The sequence below is a fragment of the Anas platyrhynchos genome, chromosome 1 (assembly GCF_047663525.1).
Source record: "Anas platyrhynchos isolate ZD024472 breed Pekin duck chromosome 1, IASCAAS_PekinDuck_T2T, whole genome shotgun sequence".
Classification (NCBI taxonomy): domain Eukaryota; kingdom Metazoa; phylum Chordata; class Aves; order Anseriformes; family Anatidae; genus Anas; species Anas platyrhynchos.
The window spans coordinates 131900985-131924204 of NC_092587.1; the positions used below are offsets into that span (position 1 = coordinate 131900985).

General features: G+C 39.8%; 1 protein-coding gene and 1 long non-coding RNA gene across 14 annotated transcripts in view; one reads left to right on the plus strand and one right to left on the minus strand.

Moving 5' to 3' along the window:
- The window catches only part of TBL1X (transducin beta like 1 X-linked), a 239196-nt gene that overhangs the window by 121088 nt on the left and 94888 nt on the right, over window positions 1–23220 (minus strand). For 4 of the 12 annotated variants that reach the window (XM_072029645.1, XM_072029641.1, XM_072029656.1 and 1 more), the window contains exon 3: window positions 8760–8882. The exons of the other annotated variants lie outside the window; for them this stretch is intronic. The gene's annotated coding sequence lies outside the window, so the exon portion shown is untranslated. The remainder of the gene's footprint in view (window positions 1–8759; window positions 8883–23220) is intronic. 12 annotated transcript variants of the gene reach the window in all.
- LOC106015833 (uncharacterized) lies at window positions 8424–23214 on the plus strand. Of its 2 annotated transcripts, none has more exons than XR_002400332.4 (4): window positions 8424–8730; window positions 10684–10819; window positions 11276–11938; window positions 16140–23214. It is a non-coding gene; the product is annotated as an uncharacterized lncRNA (long non-coding RNA). The 2 variants fall into 2 exon arrangements; XR_005262641.2 differs by having other exon boundaries at window positions 8431–8730; window positions 11787–11938.

The window sequence follows — 23220 nt, forward strand, 5'->3', positions numbered from 1 at the left end:
ATACTCTGAAAGCCCCGTCTCTTTAACACCTCCACAAACGCCTCAGATGCTGAACCCAGGTGACATAACCGCTGGTTATTTCATGTTTACCACACAAAACCACGATCACCAAGGAAGGAAATTCCAAGGTGTGCTTCAAGAAGCCTTCCAAACAAAGAACTCTTCTGACAGATGTTTTATGTTTTAACATGTTTTCCTAAGAAAAGCTACATAGTCTTGAAAGCTTTTTAACTCAAGCAGCTATGACCCCTCGGTGGAATTTTTGCAAAACCATGCCTGGCTTTGTGAGAAAGGCTTTTGATCATAGACATCGGAAATCCCAGGGCAAAGACAATAGTCTGCTAACTTTTGCTTGTCTGCTGTTCCACAATAGCTAGGAAAATTGGAATTAGTTCACGCCCCATCCTCCCCCACCCAAAAAAAAAAAAGAAAGAAAAAAAAAAGGAAGTGAGAAGGATGATAGGCTGAGAGGTTCATTTAGGTAAACCTTTGTAATGATGTTGTTAGCTTACAAGGAAAACATCAAAGCACACTCCTAAAAACTCTTGTCTCAATCTGAAATGTAGAGTTTATCTAAGAGAAAATGGAGAAAATACCCAGGAGCAAGACTGGAATAACACATCGAGCTGATAAAACACAATAAACATGAAATATCCCTGGAAATCACGAGTGAAGCAAACTTTCCTAATGCGGTTTAATTTTCTGTTTCGAAGTATAGAGCTTTTTCTCCCTCTGTTTGTGAACTTCCCCAATTTCAGGCAGAACTGATTAAGCATTACAAAGGTGTATCACTTCTTTTACTCTTTTCCATCCATTTACACTGATATTTTATTTGTAAGGAAAACTGGCTTATTTCCTTCTAAAATGCAGTGACTGAGAGGGAGAAATAAATCTTTTGAGAAGACTGACGATGAATTGAGTATCTAATAATCATTGTGGATGTTAGTAAACAGAGGAGCATACAATGAGATTATCAGGTTCTCACGACTGTAACATTAACTTCACTTGCTACAGGTTATCAGATGTGCAAGAGGGCAAGAGAAGCTGGACTGGAGGGAGATTTTGTCTTACAGGGTATCAGTTATGGGAGATTACACAGGGAAGAGAAGGGTTGGGATCAAAATTTTTACTAGAATTGCCCCATGCACGCCCCTGAATACCAGGGATGTGTTGGGATGTGTTTTGTGTTTTAAGCAGATTTTAACTCAGGAGCAATAAAATAATTTCATGTTGGAAATTCTGCTTTAATTTAACTTAGCTCTTTGTTATTTTAGAGAAGATTATTTCTAACATGTGAGTTTAAACTTTTCTTATAACCAAGCTGTTTCTCGTTTTCATTTGAAACAAATTACTTTATCCTGCAAATTTACTTAAGAGTCCTTTTCTTTCTCATTCTAAAATAGCCTGTGCCATATTTTCAGTTCATTCATGAGACTTTGGTTAACCGAGCTTTTAACAAATGAAAACTGAAGATTTTTTTTATGTGTTACAGTGTATTTCATGATATATAACATACACTGAGAAAATAATAATAATAATAAAAAGATATTATACCCTAGATTGTCATCTCATGGTTTCCTAAGGGCATTAAGAGAAAAAAGGAAAAAAAATGGAAGATCTTAACTAATGTTAAACTCCTCATCAGAAACAGGGAACCACTGCCACATTGGCCATTTGGAAAAGCTGGGACCCCTCAGAGCTGATAATGCTCTCTGTTTTCCTCCCTTCTGCCTCCAGCCCCCAGTGAGATCCACAGAAGCACGTCAGATTCTTTCAATCTGGAGAGACAACAGCAGAAACAGAATGGGATCTCCTGTGCACATGCTATGGATCATCTAAACTGGGCAGCCACACGTGGTCACAATCAGGTTCTTTTTTGGAAAACTGGGGTAAAAGTGTTTTTCCAGAACACAGCCATGTTCTAGATATTCATTTTTCTAGGTTCAAATGAGGCTGGTACCTTGTGCTGCTAATTCCTCACTAGCAACTAACACTGTCCCCAGTTGAGACGAGCACAGTCTAGGAACAAGCTTCTAAACAACGTAATGCAATCACGGTGCTAACAGACACGGCTGCAAGAGCTGTGCTGGTCAACACCTCAAAGCACTTTGGGGCCACACCGTTTTGTTTATGCTGATACACCCAAGTACAGGCGCACACAACTTTCTGGGACCAGCACAACTCCAAAACAAAACAAACAACAAGAAAAAACAGACACTACAGAAAGTCAAACACTGTAACAAAGTACCAATCAGTCTTATCCTTTGACAAAACAAAACCTTAATCAAATAATAAATACGTAACCTAATATCTCCTTCTGCCTTAAATCCTTCCCCATTCCTTCCCGACCCCCACTTCCCTTGAAAACCAGATGGCCCAGCAATATGCCCTGAAGGTCAACAGATGCACCATGACTTTGGATAAAGAAAAGGTATATAATATCTTTAATAATATTTCCAGATGACAGAATAGGAAAACACACAGTGAAAAAAAGCACTAAAGCATCTACAGCAAGGAATCAAACCAAGCACAGATACTGTATTAAAACATCCGAGACACCAATTATTATGAAAATAAAAGCCAAGAAGCGAACTCATTAATGCTATGAATAATAAATAACAAGTGAAAAGAAGATTGATTAAAAATACAATAAGAAACTATATAAAGAAAGGATACTAGATAACTCTAGTTAATTTGTCTGGACTGGCAATGGATAAGGCTGCTTACTTTTCATGGCTGTCAGAAGTCATGAATTTCAAGATTACTCAAATTTTTGAGTTTTTATCAAATATGTGCATGTCTTTTGGCTTTATAGGAAATGTGTGTTAGTGGGTATGTATATGAATGAGCGCATCGGTGATTAAACAGGTGAATGATTTAGTTTGGACTGTGTTGGCTGGGTCTGAACTCAGTTACAGCAAAGTATGTCTGGAGGGAATCAAACAAATTACAGAGTAAACTGCTCCAGATTTTCACTGGTGAATCTGAGGTCCAAACCCAGGTCTGCGAATCTTAATGTGAAGGCTGATTCTAGTGACAACATTATTGAGCTCCATGCTTTTTGTGTTCTGCTACTTCCAGACCAAATTTGTCCGATTTACAGATAAGAACAGCTTTCAAACTGCTGACGCTCTCAATTTAGGCTACAATCAAAAAGTCCAGTGGATACCTTTCCTCAGAACAACCACAATGAAATATTTTACTCTGCTCTTTGTTGCAACTAGGGAATTGTGTAGTCTTTACCTTTTGTGCATGGCTACCTTTGTGACTATCACTGACCCCAGTGTCCCTCCCTAAATTTAATCCCAGGAGAGCACAGCATTTAGGGCTTAGTAACTGGTCCTGTAGACATCCTATAACTTACTACTGTTATGAACAGAGTGCTGTATCTGTGCAGACATTTCAGACACACAAGAAGTAGTGCAAATAACTTAGTGTTCTTCCCTAGACATGAAGTAACTTGTTAGCCCACAATAACTTCCTCACCTGTCCTTGGCTTAAACTCTATGCTCCAGAAAAAATACAGTTTCAATTTTATTTCCTCATGGTTTCAGGGCTAACAGAAGTAACAACAAACAAAGAAAGCCTCCCTCAAGAGTACACATTAAAAAAGTACCTTGCAATGTTACAATGTAAGTGGCAGCCTTTTCCTTAGAATAGATTTGCCATCTTTCAAAATCAACTTTTTTGTACATGTCACAAACAATATAATTATGCCTAACTCTCTCAAACCACAGCCATCCAAGCCAAAAAGCCTTTGCTACCTGCAGTTAATGGGACATTGCTCATGTGGATATGCTCTGGGGGCCAAAAGGCATTAAGAAACAACCTTTAGCCTCAGATTGCTATCAGCAGTGCAAAGTAGCTTCCACCAAAGCAAAGGATGGAAGCCAAACAGTACTTCGCTGCCAAAATGGGCAGGCAGGGAAGAATAATATATCCACCTTAGCTTAAGTTCTGGTGGCCAGACTTTCTAAAGTAGGACAGATTTTAAGATCTGAGGACCTGTGTCCATTAGAAAGCTGCTTCTGGCCCAGCAGAGATACCATGCTTATGCATAGAAAGTGTATCTGCATCATTAAGGGCCCCATCTTCCCAAATGGCACTGGCTTTGATGACAGAAGCTCCCAGAGTCTGGCAGATAGAGCCTCTGCTAGCATTTTTCTGGCTCAGAGGAGGCCCATTTACCCTTTTCCCTTTGCAGTCCTCCTCAGCAGAGGCACCTGGAGCTGACCACTGCAGAAAGGGCAACCCCGCTCTCAGGGGACAGCAAACAGCTAAACAGGGCAGCAACACGCTGCTGGGGATGGGCTGCCGGCCTCGAAACCTAGGCTGAGAAATGCAACATTAAGTGAAGAGCAACTGAAAAGCCCATGACTGAAAGAGAGAAAACAAATAAACAAAACCACACGTGCTTTGTTATTTTGTTGTTGTTTCCATCTGCTTAAAGACAGGAGAGCTCAAGCCTGAAAGCAAGCTCTGTCTCTGGGGTTCTCCATCTAGAACCGCTTTCTGCAATAGAAGAAAATCCATTTGCAGACTGTTTAGGCCTCATGTATCACTGTGAATCCAAGGGCTGATATGGAATTTACTTGGTAATGTCAGCAACAAAATCTATTTGTGTGGAAAGTTCTGTTCGGCATTGGAGCTGTCAGCATCCTTGTGACTTTCGGTCCTCTGAGAACTCTTTGGACTCTCTCATTTAAACACCCACTGCTGATCCCCAGAAGCTGTGCCAAATGCTACAGAAAGGAGAGAGGACATAGACATTTCCTCCCTGATGGGAGGCTGCAACACTGTGCTTACAGGCTCGCTTTTCAACAAATCCTTGTATATTGAATATACTTGTTTTGTATCTGGGTGGGCATGCAAACGGATCCTGACTGTGAAGACACAGACATAGCATATTCTTTAAGAGGGTTAAAAAGTCCCGAAGAAAAGTTTTATTTTTCTCTTGTCCCCACTCTGTGGAAACCAGAATGTGCACAGCATCCTGTCGCTTCAAAGCCCAGCTAAGTCAGAAGCCAAATGGGTGTATAGCAGACAGGGAGGCTCAATGCATCCTGAAGCAGTGCTGTAAATAAATATTCTACTTCAAGAAAACCTACAATAAAAAGCTGAGAAATTAAAGCTATTAATATAAATCATTTTACTCATTTACATAACCCCACTAGAATCAGTGGAGAGACTTTACCAGATTTTTTGGTGTGAATAAGAACTAACTTCATTATGTTAACGGAGCACCATTACAATTTGGGAAAAGCCTCTTATTGATGAAATTGAAAAATAAAGCATCAAGCACGTCAGCCCTGCAAAGCAAAAGGCTGGTTTCTGGTTTCACTGTGTCAAAAAGGAGAACTTCTACAAGAACAAGAGACTATGGATGCTGCTCCACTTTTAGAACACAGAAAACACAAAATTGTAAACATTTTACAGGAGGTCAGGTTGAGGGCCTAACATCCACAGCCTAACATCCACACAGTGTAACAAAAATAACAGCAAAGATCTTTCCAAATCAGCTCCACATTATTAACCCACTGAAAAATTTATTTATGTGGCAGGATAGAACATCAATATAATTCTCTCATAAGTTTTCTATTTTTTGTTTACCTATTTGGAATTCACTTAGATGAGCCTAATTCTCAAACCGTATTTCGGCAACAATTTTTTAAAAGACAAATAAAAGCTCCTAGCCTGACCTTAATTATCTATTCTTCTCTGTAGAATTATACACTGGTGAATTGTTAGTGAGAACTACCAGTTAAGAGAAACTCAGAAACATCCAATCCAGACAGTTGTTTACATGATATAACAAAGGACAGGAAGCCTTGATGAATAATAATGTAGAGTTATTTGTATTATGCTGCTGCCTGTATCTTGTATGTAAGACTGTAAGTTAAAAATACTAAATTATTAAAATCCAGAAAAAATAAAAATAAAAAAGAGACATGATAATCCTTGCCTCACAAGTTATAATCCAAGAATAAAATCAACACAGGATAGATGTATTCTGGGAGATGGAAATAAAACAGTGGGTGTATCTCCAGGCCATGCTGCACAGGAGATGTTCCCATTAGCCAGAGTACTGCAGGACACAGCACGTCCCACATTGTTTAATTTTTCCTGTATTAAAATATAGTTGGCCCAGGTAAAGCATAGCCCTGAAGAAGCTGCACTGCTTTGCTAACCACACTAACTTGTGCTTCTGTACATCACCCCACACAGTGCAGTGCTGTTACGGCCAGTGAACAAACATCAATCATCATTTTCAATACAATAATTTGTTCTTTGTTTTGAAGCGGGTATCTCTAAGAGTTGACAACACCTGATGAGACTGTCGCTCTCTGCCTGAATTCATATTGTCACATACCTACCCAAAGCCAGGGCTGTAATGAAAGCAGGCAGTGGCACAGCCAGTCTACTCCACAAAGCACTGCGGTGGAGCCTTGCTCAGAGGGAAGAAGCCGCGCTGCCAGCTTCCATGCTGGCACAGCAGTATGAAACAGGTATTCCTTCCAAAGGGTTTTTCAGAACAAAAACTGCAGTTTACTTTCCAGTTTCATTTTTACCTCCTCTGCTCCAGGTGTTCCTCTCCCCTTTTCCAAAGGCAACAATTAGAAAAAAGAAATGACAGTGATAGAAAAATACATAAAAAAACAACAACAACACAATATCTCTTCCAAATTAGTTTACCTCCTATTCCTTTGATATACACACAAAGTGAATGTATAGTTCCTTGATAAAGCACTTTTTTCCCAATACAAGAAAGGTTATCTACACATCTCTAGAAAATATAAAGTAGGTGTTTGATTCACAGAAACACATCTTATCTTTGATACCAGCACAGCTGCAGTGATCTCTCTAAAGAGTTTTCCAAACTGGTCCCTGGGCTTGCAGTGACACTGAAGCAGCACAGCCAGTCTTTGGGAATCAGCTACATTCGCACTCTAGTGCTTCCTAGTGCTTTCTAGTGCACTGATGTGCAGTGTAGCATTCACAGAATTGGAGGTGCTCTAGCAGAGATTTTGCAGTGCTGTCAATTTAAGAAAAAGGGGGGCAAAACCTCTCTCCCTCTCTACAGCTCTCCATTGCAAAATGAAGGGGTATGCTACCCTTCTGCTTTCAACTGATGAGGACTGCACAGGACGTGATTATGCTCAAAAGCAACACCGGTTCTGCAGAAAAGGCTTATTGTGCTATTGTGTTAAAGAGATGACAGGAAGGAGAGGAAAAGCCTACTCAAGGGAAGAAACGAGTCTGCAGAAATCTACATACATCAGTGCCACAATATTGATATTGCTATTAGTAACCTGAAATCAACACTTTTAAAAGCACCACTTGGAAGTTGGTAGGGAAGCCCACATTTAAAGGCTACATACCCGACTCGTTTTTTTTCCCCTTTTCTTTTTTTCCTCTCCCCTATTACACTCTAAAGAGATGAGGATAGTCACGAGCCTGGCTGCTGAACCGTTCTGGCATTTTCAGGCCCAAGAGCCCCACCACACCGCCTACGAGGCAGAGGGGCTACACGAGCACAGGGCCCCAGTGCTCCCACTCCAGCCCACAGGCCAGCTCACATTTGCCAGAGCAGTCGATGAAGGATTAAGCCCTGCAGATGGGTACAGCAGATAATTGTCACATCTCAAACCACCACAGCTAAATCTACCAGACTGTGAGACAGTCACTTACATTAAAGGTCCAAATGTCAGATAACCTACTCACTCTTTTCGAAAGGCTTCCCATGATATTTCAACTAAGTTATTTTCCAGCTCTCCTAGAATTTAGAAGTCTGTATAACATTTCTGCCTTTCTCAAAAGGATGCTGAGAGCATTAATTCACTAAAGCATTTTGGAATCCTTTGAAGAATGGAAGGTAACCACCTACCGCTGCAAAACAGTAGCACAATTTGGTTAAAAAAAATATTATCGTACCTAAAAAATGCCACAATGCACTTAAACAGACGACAATTCTGTAGCAGGTTATTCAGAGGGAATTGTTTGTGCAGATCATTTCTGCATTAATATTAAAAACTTCTTGGCCTAGAGATGCTGCAATGTAACGGTTATATGCATTTCTATTTCCCGTCACATAATGTCTGCTTATAATGCCGTGTTACTCAAAAGGTGAGAAAATAAGAAAGCCATTTTTAGGGAGAAAAGCACTGTATACTTTAGAAAACAACACTTCATTAATATAACCAGTCAGAAGTGAGTGAGTACAGAACCAACACCTTGGATGACAAATTTCAAGCCTAAAATCTCACCTCCTATATATATGCATGTATGTATGCGTATCTACACACACATGCACACACGCACGCAGGCACATGCATCAAGCAGGCTCCCAAGGAGTATTTATGACAGTTTGGAGCAGCTCCTTTGCTGCCTGTAAGCAGAGCCAGCCATCCTTCAGGCAGACCAGCCCGAAGCACCGTGCTGAATGGTAAATCTTAAAGGACTGAAGTCATGCAGCTACCTGGAAAGAAAAAGGATCCTTCATCGTGTATTTAGAAATGCTAAATGGCCCGGGAAACTACTTAGAGATTTCTCATGCTCAGATCCTCATTTTCTCTTGCGTGGTCATCCCTAGGACAGCTCTGGAAAACAAGGCAGCCATTTTCTCTTAAGCTGTTACACTCGGCAAACCAGATTGAAGTGCTTGATACGCTGCTGCTCTCTTCCGTGCCTGCAGCACTCGGAGGGGAAAAACAGCCAATCACCCACAAACAGGTAGCGACCACAGCCATTTTTGCACTTGCCTGATATGAGTCACGCCGCGGCAGCAGATGGGGCCGGGGGGAGGCTGGGGAGGCCTGGATGCAGACAAATCGATATGCTGTAGCTCTCTGCCTTACCCTCTCGGCTGGCTTCACCCTGCGGCCCTGCAAAACCGTGGAGATCCCTGAAATAATGCTGCTTCCTTATGTGCGTGCATTACCCAAATTAACTACCATTAGGAAAAAAAAAAAATAAAAAAATTTGCTTTTACAGAGCCATTGGGTCTCAGGCATTGCCTCAGACTTGTTTTTAAAAACAACTCAATCTCAGTGTGAGAAGTGGAAGAAAACAATCTTAATGTGCAGTTGGCAGAAACACACACGTACGTGCACCTGTATGCACATACATACCTGATGTAATTTCTGTGAGTGACACAGCTGCAAGTAACCTCTCTCCAATAATTTGCTAGGGGACCAGACTGCCAAAACTGCTGAGCACTCTTTAAGGTGCACAGCTCCGGATATTCAAAATGGCTAATCACTTGAAAATACAAAGGGCTGGCCCCACATGTAGGGCAAGAAGCCATGCCCCTATAGTTCAGTTCACTTCTGTTTTCCATTGTAATCCCCTTTCTTGTCATTCTTGGAAACCTCACTATTTTGCAGCAGTGTTGTGAAATTTGGCAGCGAAAAGCCCCAGGCTCAGGGAGATGCCTTTCCTGTCCCATGCAAAATGTGTTCAGACTCAGCCACGCTCAAGGCTGCTGGGGAAAAAAAAAAAAGTTCCCACTTTGGGTTTGTCAGCAGAGGCAGCTAAAACCAAGCTGCTAAAATCCCTCTGCTTCCACTCTTGCCGCCCACTGAGCCCTGGCTTGTTTCACCACCCGAAATGCAAAATGTGCCTTCAGGCAGCGCCCAGCCAGCATGTGGCTCTGCTGCTCGGGCCCCAAGGCCCAAAGGCTGCCCACATGGTGGGGGACTTGTGCCCACACGGCCACCTCTGGGACACACCAGGGCCCTCGCCCACACGGAGGCAAAGCAGGCACAAGGCGACTGCCAAGGCCAGGTGCCCCGCTGTGCACAGACGACAACATGGGTGGTTCTTGTGTGGAGTGCCTGCTCCAGCTCTTGAGCACAAGAACAGAGTTTGGCCATGCAACCTTTACATCTGTGCTTCCAGCCATGCTTCCCAAGGCTGTTTTTAAACCAGGAGAGACTGGTTGGATACCCTCTTAACACCACGAACTGCAGAACTGTTCCCCAAAGTTACAGCATCACTTTGTGCCTTGCTTTACAGCGAGGTGGCTGTAAGGGATGGCACCGTACCAAAGGTGGCTTCCCAGTTTTGCAGAAGCCCAGTAAGTCAGAATAAACACAAGCAGAGCACCCATATTTCAGACATGCGATTCCATCATCAATTATGAAAATTACTGAAACACAGCCAAGTTCAACATCATTGGCTGGTGAAGAACATTTTGGTTCCGTGGCCATTGATTTTTGCTAGACAAAGTAATAAGTCATTGTTCCTGTGCCAAGTATACATGCATCACAGCATTTTTAATATCTTTTATTTTGGAATGCAGGATATCATAAGTTTAAGAGTAGAAAGTCCACTCACTCCACTAAAATTCAAAGTATGCAAAACCACAGCTCTCTCAATCATGCCATCTGTGCTAGAAATGCCTTTTTTTTTTTTTTTTGCCACAGGACTATTACATTGTGTACAGGTGGTAATATCTAAAAAAATATCATGGAAGACATATGTAAAATTAGACTACTCCTTTTTTGTTGTAAACTCTAAGTACGAATGAACCCACATTGATCTAGCTTGTACCTTTTGGCACCAGAGTTTTTCTCATTAGGCCTGCAGCCCTTGTGCTGAAATACAGTTTCCAGAAAGAAAACGTACAGTTCCTCGCACCTGTTTCATACATCACCCTAGATAGAATGGCTTGATCTCTTCCAGGAAGGAGTTCAATGGTGTAGCAAGGAGTCAGACAAGCACCATATGGGCAGAAGTGAGGGAAGACAAAAGCGAAGGTCGGACCAGTGTTCTCAGCAGCAGCAAGAGTTGCACTGGCTCAGCTGTGTTGTCTAATCAGGTATTCTAAATCAATTAAGACTGAAGCTAATTTGTACACATGAATCTTTGTATTTCTAAATGAACCTAAATATTCCACAGGAATATTCCATACGGTTTAATTCCTGTAGTACACGGACAGAAACCGAGGACTGGCTGAGCTCATTTGTCATGAAAGCATGGAGTTTTAGCAGGGAAGCCTTTATCTAGCAATATAAAACGTGAGTAGGGAATGACTGAATACCTTCCTATCCTATAAAACAATGCTACCTAACATTAGAGGAATTTTCAGTTAACAATAATGATGTTATTACAGTTGTTTGGAACTGTCATCAGATCTGAGCTCCAGCGTGTTAAAATATTTCAGTAAAAACAACAACAAAAAAACATTTATTGACATCAGTCATCTTTGTTAAAAGAACACAAACGTTCATATGTACGCCTCATAGATTTGCTACGAATCCTATATTTCTTACAGGTTTTACAGAAAACTGAAAACCGCTTTCTCTGACTGGACTGAATTTCCACCAATTTCTGTTTGGGCGGTGATATTCAAGCAGTGACAGCTTAGCTGCAGACACCCACCAAAGTATTTCTCCCGTCTGCCTACCTTGCCTCTCGGCACCAGCGGCTGAGCCACTCACCACTAGATTGCCCAAAACTGCAATTTATAGCACATTCTGCTCAGGCTGGAATTAGCAGCAGTCTGCTTTGAAAAGGTGCACAGTAAACTAAAGTGTTTCAGCAGTGACTCAGCATTGTGTATTAATAGCCAGCCTAGGCTTATTTAAGACTCTACCATTGCCATGTGGCTGGGATACGAGTTGGATCAGGCTGTTGATCGGACTGAAAGCTCATCTTGCAAACAAAATCATTTTTTCAGCGTTGTGCACCAGCACAATTATAGAGCCAATATTGGGAGCAGAGGGTCAAGGATAAGGGGAGGGCAGGACAGTCCATTTTGCAGCAGCCTGCATTTATGTTGGCAGAGGTCAACCATGGAAGGAGTCGGCTCCCCTTTGCCCACAGAAGAAAGCGAAGGGCACAAGGACAGATAGCCAGGGGCAGCAGCAGCCTGCCCCTGCTGTGCCATCCCTCCTCCATGAACAGATGCTGCAGTTGTGAAGAACGAGACCCCCAAGTAAATCTTTATACCTACCACATAAAATGAGCTGAACAGAAAACAGTGCTTAAAAGAACCACGTGCACTCATTCAGCATGCATATGAATACCTGAGTGTAGAAATGAAGAGAATAGCCTCCAGATACACAAAACCAAAACCAAACAACAACAAAAGCAGTTCTGTAGTATGGTTTTGGTCTAATTGGAAAGTACAAGGTGCTGAGAAATAGAAAAAGTCACCATAATCTGATTAGCTGTGTAATTACGACTAAACTGGGAGATCAATGAGGGAAACTATAAGGAGTTTTTTTCAGCATGGTACGCTGGAGAGAAAATGGGAAATCTGGTGGAAATCTAATGGGATAAAGTAACAGATGGTAGGTAGACACCATGGGGACATGGAATATGTTTAAAGATGATACTGGCTAACAGAATGATTAAGAGGATGCGCAATATTACAATGTGCTGAGTTGAACAATAACGTAAGTAGTAAGGCCATGAGAATCTTAATATACTAAGTTTCACTTACATTTACAGACTAGGTTAGACTTACTTTTATAAACATATATCGGAAAAACACTCAAGAAAAAGACCAAGCTCTAGGTAATTCAAGTAACTAGGATACTAAAAGTAATGGCTCTTGTCCTCCTCTTCACAAACGTGGCAAACAACAGTCCATAAATATGACTACAAAAAAGACGAGCAATTGAATTAATTATCAAAGATATAACGATAAATAATGAACTCAATGTACAGGGGAGAAAAAAAAAAACAACCACAAAACACCTTGAGCTCTGTTTCTGGAAACAACTTAGCAGAAGAAGCTTCGAGTGGAACAGTGCAAACCACCAAACCACCTTCACATGGGTTACCCAAAGCCTACCTGACAGGACATCACTCTACCTGCCCTGTAAGGACTCCAGGCAAAACAACAGTACAACCCCCAACAATTTCTTCAGCCATAAATACATTAGTAACTTCCAGCACAATCTCCCACATAACCCGCTTCTCTTCCAGTTGGTACACGGGCAGGAGCACAGCTTACGATCTATAAACTGAACACACGAGCAGGCCAACTCAAGGCGGCCTCGTGAGCTCAGGCAACGCTTTCAATTTTCTCTTGGGTATACTGTCAAAGATTGTTATACCAGTCTCACGAAACTGTGGTGGTCCTGTGCCTTCCAAATATTTGCTAACAATTAAATAATACCTATAAACGATACAGTCCAGCTGTAGAACTGCTTATGTCTCAGTAAAATAAATAACTGTATATATAAACTCCAAATATATACAGATGGATACATACATACATACAATACAGAGAGAGAGTGTTAAATGGAGTAGATATAAACAAATGATAGAAAAAGATATAAACCAATGCTGCATTATTATAAGCCAGTTATTTATGTAGATTTATTTTAAAATATGTCTGATTGCATCCATAGCACTGATGAAGAGAACAGTAACGCACTGAACATCATTAAACACTTAAACTGAAATTCCCCCTTGATCATCCCTCACGACCACTTTGATTCTGTTTTACCACCCAGGAAAAGAATAACCACACGACCTGAAGGTCAGAAAATTCTTACTCTGCTATGAGAACCAACTAAATAATTTCTAAAAGCAGGGGCCTCTCTCAGGCACAATCCTGCTTTCAGTCCTCCCATCTCAAATTGGCACTAATTTAAATTAGAGACTGGTAGCTTTAGCACTTCAGCTGATATCAATTACCATTATATCACGTAAAGCACTCCCTGAAGTAATCAGGAACCAAGCTGCTTATGGAAATAGTACAAAAACCACATCAGGAATGAAATAGAAGCCAGTACACAGCAGAGATATAACCAGACCCTCTGCAAGAAAGCAAAAAAAAAAAAAAAAAGATTTAAATGGGCAGCTGTGTTCTGCATCAGCAGAATTACAGCCATTTCTGTGAATGGCTTTAAGGTGCATAGAGAGGTCACTGTCTTCTCCAGATTGGATTACTGCAAAGCCAGTGGATAACAACTACAGCAAGGAAACAACTGGGTGCTGGACTGCCTTAAAACAGCTGAGGAGAAACAGAGAAAGCCAAATGATCATGGTTCTGACACAGCTTCTGAGAGGGCACAGTCCCCCCTACTTTACTCACAGCTGGCTCATGAAAACTTCTCAGGGTACTTAAGATCATTAAAGCCCAGTAAACCAACCCCTCAAACACAGATATATATATTTTTTATCTTAGTGCAGGCAAATGGTGAGAAGCAAAGAGCTTGGGCCTGCTTAAGGGAGATGTAAGAACCAAGAACATGTGCTCAGGAAGCCTAAATTGTACCAGCAATCTTGCTTTGTTGATAAAGCCTTGTGTCTCTTCTCGGCACCCCACCTAAATAGCTTTTGCTCAGGTACAAAATATTTTATCTTAAGGATGCTTAAAGCAGTTTCCATAATTCATCATTTACAGCAAGCTTACTCAACTGAGGAACCAGCCAAAGTCATTCAGGGACCACCTTACACTTACTGCAGGGGTAGATATAGATAGGCTTCCTGGCATCCTTCCATCCTACAATTTCCTACAGCTATTACACTGATGATTCAAATCTAATTTTAACAAGCAAGCAAGCCTTCTGCTGTCAGCAACCATTGTTCCAAGACAGAAGGAAAATACTTTAAACACATTTTCGTGCCTTTCAACATCTGCATTTTTGTATTGCTTTTGTTCCTGGAGAGGGGCATAGAAAAGAAAAATAAGGGAAGCACTTCCCCAGGTAGGGAGGGTAATATATTAGTGCTGTCACTTATCATTTCCTAAACAAGCCTGATTTTTTTCTAAACAATCCATGGGCAGGAGAAAGGTTTTGTTCCTTTAACAACTAACTAATGCTTTAAAAGTCTAAAACTCCCACTACAGTAACAAAGCAAGTTTCAAAAACATATCCCCCTAGGATAACATGTTTTTGTTTCAAGAACAAACAAACAAACAAACATTTTCTATATCTTTGGTAAAATTGAGTCCCAGGCAGCCATCCTATCTATGTTTTTAAGTAACAAGTTGTATGCATCTCTTTACAGCTAAGTTTGTGCATAAATGAAATTCCTCCACCAGTTTAGAAAGAAACTAAGAATGTACACCATTCTACATGACCTCACATGAGGAGATCATTTGCCATGTTTCTAAATATTCACTTAAGAGATCAGAAAAAGCAAAAGAATTTGCATATGCGTTTGCATATTTTCAGGTAGCTTTCAAAGCAAGGTCAACATGAAGTAATGAAGAGCTGGGTTCATTAGTTGTACAGAAAAAGACAAAGTCCCATCTCACGTGCATTGGCAGTGAAAAGTTTGAAGATATAACTTGAGTAAGATATTCATGGAACATAATTAATTCTGAAGACAATGGTAGAAGCTTTCTTCTAATATAAACTAAGCATGGTTCCAATAACCAAGCATAAGATAAAATGCACAGAAAAGCCTTCATGATAAGGAAGAAACTGCCTGATTTGCTCTGAGTTACAGTACTATCAATTAGGTATGTGGCACATCCTGATGTTTGTATCATTTTATTTTAAACACTTAAAATACAGAATTAAAGCTGTCTGCAAGTCTCTTGACAAAACAAACACCATACTGGGTTGCTGAAGGTGCTTCCTTTACTCAAATTCATACCATAGAAGGATATTGATACATTGGAAAGGGAAATACTGAATAGCATTTCACACTTTTAACAGGTATAGAAAACATTACCTGTGTAACGCACTGCCTTGTTATCACAGCCAGTGTAAAGTACAATTCACTGAACGGTGGTAATCAAAATATGGGTGATCAAATGTGTCAGTCCTCTTCGACATTATGGAACCTGTGCAAGGTATTTCATTTGGTCTCTTTGCTCAAGTCAGTCACATTTGCATTCATTCACATTCAGCACGTTATCAATCTGAAAAAGCCAAGATACATCATTCCCTGTTTTCTTCCAATTCTCTGTGGGATTTATTCTTCTACAGAATTATTGCCATAAATAAAATGTTGTTTAGAGAGTCTGTAATACTGCCAGCCCATTCCACTGTAGATAAAGGTTGAGGGAAAAATTATAAAAACCACAACAGTTTTTCGAATTCTTTATGTGAAACATCAGTGCCGAACAAGTGCCAAACATTCAAGTAAACTTTGGACATCAGTGCTTACAGAGGTAATTTTAGGAGCAGGACTATTGAATTATTTCTTCATTTTTTTTTGTGCAGTGACGACTGTGTGGTGACTTTCCACAGAAACATATGGCCGTCACCTCAGCTAAATAATCTGCATATATATGGAGACAACCTCTAACTGAAAGACCCTCAGAAGCACAAAGACCAAAAGAGACCAGTATTATATAACTGGGTTTCCTCAGTAATGCGAGTTTTTTGTTTGTTTGTTTTGTTTTGTTTTGTTTTCTAACTCAAAGATGCAATTTTTGCATTAAAAATAACTTTGAAAGAAATCTGTATTTAAGAAATTAATCTGAATGGGATGCAAAAATGTCAGCTAATGATGAATTCCTCATCTCAATTTCAACAATTTACCAACTTAAATAGCTACAAATTTTGGGGGAATAGCAGAATCTGTTTCCTGTTTGAACTCTACCGTTAGTTTATTTCCAATGCGTCTTTTTATTTCCGTATCTTCCAAACAAGAGACCCTTCTCATGTCATACATCTTCACATGCTCATTACCAGATGATGATTACTTCTCAATTTCAGTCTCTACTTGACAAAACAGATTGGATTACACCATTTTCCTACTAGGAAGATGAGCTCCTCCAGAGCTCCCAAACTCTTTCCCCAAATGGCCTGAATTCCAGCTGTCAAGTACAAGTGCTGCTCCTACACATTGCACCTTTGCTGCACCTCCACAGTATTTACACATCATTCATTCCATATGGATAGCACAAATACACCGTTTATTTGTTATCTTGCAATCATATACCAAAACTCTGTATTTACTTTTGGCCAAATCACTGAATGGTGGCGTTAGATGCAAGTTGTACAATATGATGCAGTACACCTTGAGGTACACAAGTGAAAACTTTTGAAGGAGCTTTAGATATTATGGGTTGCAGATCAGGAAGAAAAGATCACTTTGCTGTTCCTCATTATTGTCTTTAATTATAACTGAGTAGCCTAATGTGAAAGAATGAACTGAGGAGCATAGTAAGAAAACTAACTTTTAAAACTGCTTGGAGACCTGGAGCAGGGGACCAGACAGAGAAAAAATGCTGGCATTTAGTTCCAAACAAGGATGCTCAGAAACTGCTCACCACAGCATTTTTCCAGTGATTAAAACCCAAGGTAAGAACTGCTGAATTTTGCTTGCAAATCCAGCTACTGTTTTCAGGACACGACACAGGACAGCTTTCTGCAAAAGTGGGCAAATACTCAAGCATGTGTTATTATCATATAGGATTGGCAGAGACAGATCTGGACACCTGGTTTCAAAGCAAAGGATCTGAGTCCGCTGCTTTCCTTGTCACTGATGAGCACAGAAACTACTAGGCTATTTCGGACCTGTACTCAATATTTACTAGACTGTTGCATTGACTAGGTGTTGCAAAGAGCTATTTGTGCAGGTGAAAAATGACAAAATAAGAAAAAGGGGGGGGGGTAATAGTTTACAAATACCCGATGGAGGAATCTGCATAGCAGAAAAAGGAGGGCATTTTCTATCAGATATGGAAACTCGGGAATAAAGGGAAGGATGTCTTTTTTAAAAGGGAAAATGGCGAGTGACTTAGCGAGAAGATGTTGTTCTGGAGAAGAACAACTGTTGGCCCGTGGAAAAATTGCTAGAGGGCATACTGCAAAGCTACTGCTGGACAAAATAATGGCAAATGTACTGATGGAAACAATCATGAATCCACAAGGCATAATGACTCAGGTGATGTATAAGAATGGTTCCCAGCTTGCCTATCTCTGTACAGTACCTCTCTGGTACTGTAACTGAGATATATTGCCCCAAAAATTTAGCTGCCTTTTAATATAATCCTAATGTACTTTATTACTGATTTTAACAGGCTTTAATGGGAGGAAGCATATATTCAATTATTTTATTACATGCTTTGAATATAAATGGTGAGCATCTGCACTCTAGTTTACATCTTCCGTCCTCACCCTCTCATAAAAAAAGCACAGGCACGTTTTAGAATCGAAAGTGGCTCTCCCCACCCCTCGCCGCTTTCTTGGCTGGTTTGCAGGGATCTATATATCCAATCTAATTATTTTGATTCCCATTTCCAACCCTATCAGTGGTGCAGTGGTGCAAGAAATCAAAATGCCAGTCTCCTGAATGCGTTAGAACCCAAAAGCTAACAGCTCCTCATTTGCAGAGGCATCACTGTGCGGCCCAAAGCCCCTGTCATCATACAATTTATGTTCAGCGTTCTGGATGTGACTTGAGAGGGTTTTCCCAGTGTACTGCTACTGAGCATTTCATATAACATTTCAGATATGCTACAGCATGTTGCATCATCTTGTTCTGTCACAACATAACCGATTCTAACAAACACCCGCAATGCTTCAGTTTAGATTTTGTCTCTTTTTGAACACTTAATTCCTTCTTCTTTGTTATTTTCCCCTTTGTCTTCTTAAAAGGGGAAAAAATAGGATGACATAAGCTTGTCTTCTCTTAAGTGATCAGAAATAAGAGTCAGCAATACTCCTGCCAAAACACCCACTATCCTCGCAAATCAGGGGGATCATATGTTGCTCACTAGCTGAAGTCCCCTGGGGGTCTTTTCCCTGACTATAAGCTTTTCCCCTCTTGAATTACAATCTTACTTAAATTACTAATGCCTCAGCGCCACCAAAATATTCCCATTCATTTCCACAGCTTTTACAAATATGATAATATGATTTGTGTTTAAATATAAGCGTCACCGTTTTACTTTTTATTATGAATATCATATGTTTGGCAAGCTGTCTGACCTTCCTTATGATGATGAATGCTGCAGCAAACAATTTGCTGTATCTTTAAAGAAATGGCCAATTCAATTACATTATGCCAGAAGCTTTCAAATCCCTCTCTGCCAAACGTCTTTGCTATATCCTGCCACAGACAGCCCATTTGTATTCCAGCACAGTAGGACACTTGTTTTATTGAAGCATACAGTTCTAGTTAGGTACTATCAACAGAGCGCTATTTCAGTTCTCCAGCTCTGTGTTCCTTTCTGCCCCCTCCAGCCTCGGTTATTAGGATTTTCAATTTTACTGACCAAACGTGTATGCATTACTAATTACATGCCTGAAATCTAGTAGTTATCGACTGCTACAACAAAATACATTAGTGACCAATTACAGGAGTTCTTGGCAGCAATGGTTATCATTTTAGTGGATTTAATCATTGCACTTAAAGTGAAGCTTGAGATTCCCTTTGAGATTACACCACTAATTGCTTCTGTTTTGCCAGTTACTGCATGAGCTGGTTTGCAAAAAGGATCACTAAAGATGCTTTCATAATATCAAAAAGCAGCAAACACATCAAGCATCCTGTAATGAGCCCCCCTTCCCCATAAAGCCACAGAGTAAATTTGTTCATACCACAATGCCAATCTCCTGAACATATCTCCCTTGTCATCCTCCTTTTCCTTCTCATTTCTTGTTATTTGGGCAAACAGCATCAGTACAGCTGCACTGCTGTTCATGTGAAGTGTGTGTTACCGTAGACACACCATCATTTATTTGAACAGGCAGTGAGAACATTTCACCTATTTAAGAAAAAAATAAATCGTTTTTTCCCTCCCCTCCTGTGCTTGAAGAGACAATAGTACTTGTTATTGTTATTATGACAGAAGATTTGAATGCTCTCAGACTTTTAGGAAAACAAAACAGAGAAACAAACCAAACAGGTAAATATATGGTTTATTAGGTGCACAACATCTTCATAATTGGCACCCATTCTCCAGAAATCCCTAAAAAAACCCCACTCCCCCTCCAAAGGAATTTGTAATATAACATATTGTTCTTTAAAAGCCCACGGCTACCTCCAGATCCCCACTAGTGATGAATTATCTGGTTTACAGCCTCATAAAGCAGAAGTGTCTATATATTTTAATGCTGAGGCCAACCACAGGACTTTTGTACCTTTCAAATTCAGTGATATACAACTTTCCAAACACCACTGAAAAGCTGTGACACTTGGCTTCAGGCAACTAACACAAGGAGATATAATTTCATTAACATTTTAGGTCAGATCAAAATAAGTTGTCTTTCAAAGACAAAAAGCATGGGGGAAGGCTGCAAGTACAATTCTATTAGCTGTCTGAGAACATATTATTTAATAAATAAAATTGTTTAAATAAATTTGGTTTCCTTTTAATAGCATTTCAGCTGTTGAAACTTTCCATTACTCAAACACCACTTTCCAACCAAAGAAGCCCTCTGAAAACTATATATATTTAAAAAACTCAACCAAAAATTGCTCATAAGATTAAACAACCTTCTAGAATTGTCTCACCATACATCAGCCTTTTTAAATTTCAGTGGATTCGAAGTTGATACATCTCTAATTAGAAACTTAATCAATCTCCGTGAGAAAGATATTGTAGAAAAAGCATTTTAAACCCCCTGAGACTTCTTGACTATTTTTCATGCTAATGGAACAGCAGAGCATATGATATCTTTAAAAACTGTCAGAAACATACAATACGATCTACAAAAATAATAACAATCTCCCTGAGGTTAACTGCTAAATAAGCTGAAGAGCTTTATCCTACAGCATCAACGGGCTCTATCAGTCAGCTTCACTTCAGCCCACAAACTAAGGTACAGAACATTACCTAACAACCCCTGAAAAATAACACAATACAGTACACAGAGACTTGCGTCATTGACACGTTTTATGCTGTTTCACACCAAGATGCAGATTTCCACAAAGCCAAAGATCTTTTCAGAACACCAGGCACAAGGGCTGCTACATGGAAATGCTTTCAAAAGCATGGCCAGTTCATTTCCATGCTCAACTGAGAAAATCTTGCCTCGGGGCACTCAATTTCTACTCTTTATGAGGACAAATGTAAGTGATGCAGTAACTACAAATAACTGGCAAATAATAAACTGGATAAAACACCTGAATTAGAGTAGGGATCAACCTCATATTCATAAAGGCACAGACCATACAGTTTAGCTAGATTATCTCCATCTGTTGGTCCAACAGTTCTTGACTTCTGCCTTCCTCAAACAACAATTAAGGACAATTCTGCCTTCTTCAAACAACAATTATGGACAATTTCCAAGTAAAAAGTGACAGAAAATTGACAAGATCTCTTTTTCATCCAAGAGCTACTACCCTTACAAATACTCAAGCCCAGCAGCAGAATGTCCACCTTTCTTTTGTATGGCCAAGTTCCTTTTTCACATACACAACCACAAGACTTAAATTGCTATTCCAAAAGGACTGCAATTGCACCTGGAATTTCTAGCGCTACCTTCAAAATGACAAAACAGGAACAAGACAGAAGAAGAAAATATTCTTGAAATGAACAGCTGAACTCATGTAGCACCCGAAATACAAAAGGTCAGGAAATACCTGCCTTTCATCACTGTCAAAAGCAATAGGCTAAAATATGCAGAGTAGGACTGATAACACAGGAAATAAATGAAAACATTTGCTGTGCGTTAGTGCAAAAGTTAAAAGAAGCAAGGCAAAAAGCTCTCTCAAAGGTCCCTGCTGGATTTAAAACAGAGCTGTTGAGCCAATTTCAATTTAAAAACATGCCATTATCATTTAAGAACACTGAGTTTCTCTCCTTTAATAAACCTTACACCTGTTCACTAGAGTTCATGGTCCCAGCTCCTACAACTGTGCACAATGAGTGCGAGTTTGACGATGCACATTTTCGCAGGAACCAGAACTTCGGTGACAACAACAAATGCACCAGAGAGCAACCAGTTACTTATAATAATGTCTCAGGCATTAGCATTATTTGTGATTCAATATCTAACTTAAAAATCAAAGAATGATCATGCAGAATGCAGGCATGAAATGTTTCCAAGTTGTAAATTAATTATAAGTCTTATGTGTGTACAGCTTACAAAGCCTAGCATATTTTAAGGTACATATTTATTTCTCTTTAATATTAAAACCAATGAAGAATACTTTTTCTTTTTTTTTTGTCTTCTATTGTATTGCAAAGAGAGAAACATGGTGAATACTATGGCAAAATGTAATATACTTTTTTATGCAGTGACATGACAGATACTAGTCTCTAAGTTCAGCACAAGAACATGATTAAACCACAGAACAGATTTAGAATCAAATGCACTGATAACGAGATCAGATTAAATTGAGTGACTCTCAGCTGAGACATAGAGTTTGTAAAATTTAATACCAGTAAGAATATTCAACTTACTGAAGTCTTACAAAACTAAAACTAATTCTTTTAACGTGATAAATGCCAGCAGGAAGAAAAGCTTCAGCTCTGGCAATTGTTTCAGAAAACTCAATTAACTTGCCCATTATTAAAAATATGTTACCAGTAGAAAGAAGTTTTGTGCTATACTGTATTTATCCACTCATTAAATTATATGTATTTCATATAATAATACATATGAATAAATAAACACATTAAATAATACAACAAAGTACCTTTTTGACATGTAGAATAATTTATTGTAACCAAAATAATGCTTGGGTTGACAGGAAAGGAAGCGAGGCAGATAACTGCTATAGCTGAAACTGCTACAACTCTTTTTCTCCTGCCTTTTGAGAAACCTGTGTTGGTTGGGTTTGGAACTGTTGGCCACCTTCCAACGCCTCAGAAGGTCTGTCACATGCCCCTTCAAAACTGATGAAGAAAATCTCTCCTTGTCCTATTTTAATGGTAGCTAATTCACCCCTTGCAAGACAACCATATTAAGCCACTGCGAGGTCCTCTTCTTAGAATTCACCCTCTGATGGCCTCATACTTAACCTGGCCTCTTGTTAGGACTTCGATCCTGCTGAACCTCAGTGCCCCATAATGATTGCAACTCACAAGTCTGAGTTTAAGAAACAGAGAGGTCACTCAAAAACTCAGCAATCAGTCTCCAGATAAATAGCCGAAAAGGCAAAATACCTGAATCTTGCATATAATCTACATTTAATTTTATGGAGGCTTTAAGGGTAGTAATAAAAAGCACTGAAGGTTATATGCTGCATTCCATTTAGCTAGCCCTATTACTTCTAGTATTTTTCAATCCAAAAGCTAAGGTACTCTCTCAATTTACACTTCGCAAGTAGGCGAGAAGATGCTGAAAAACAGTCAACAGTTTCAACATTTTGCAAAGCTGATTTCCGGCTAAATGTTCACTT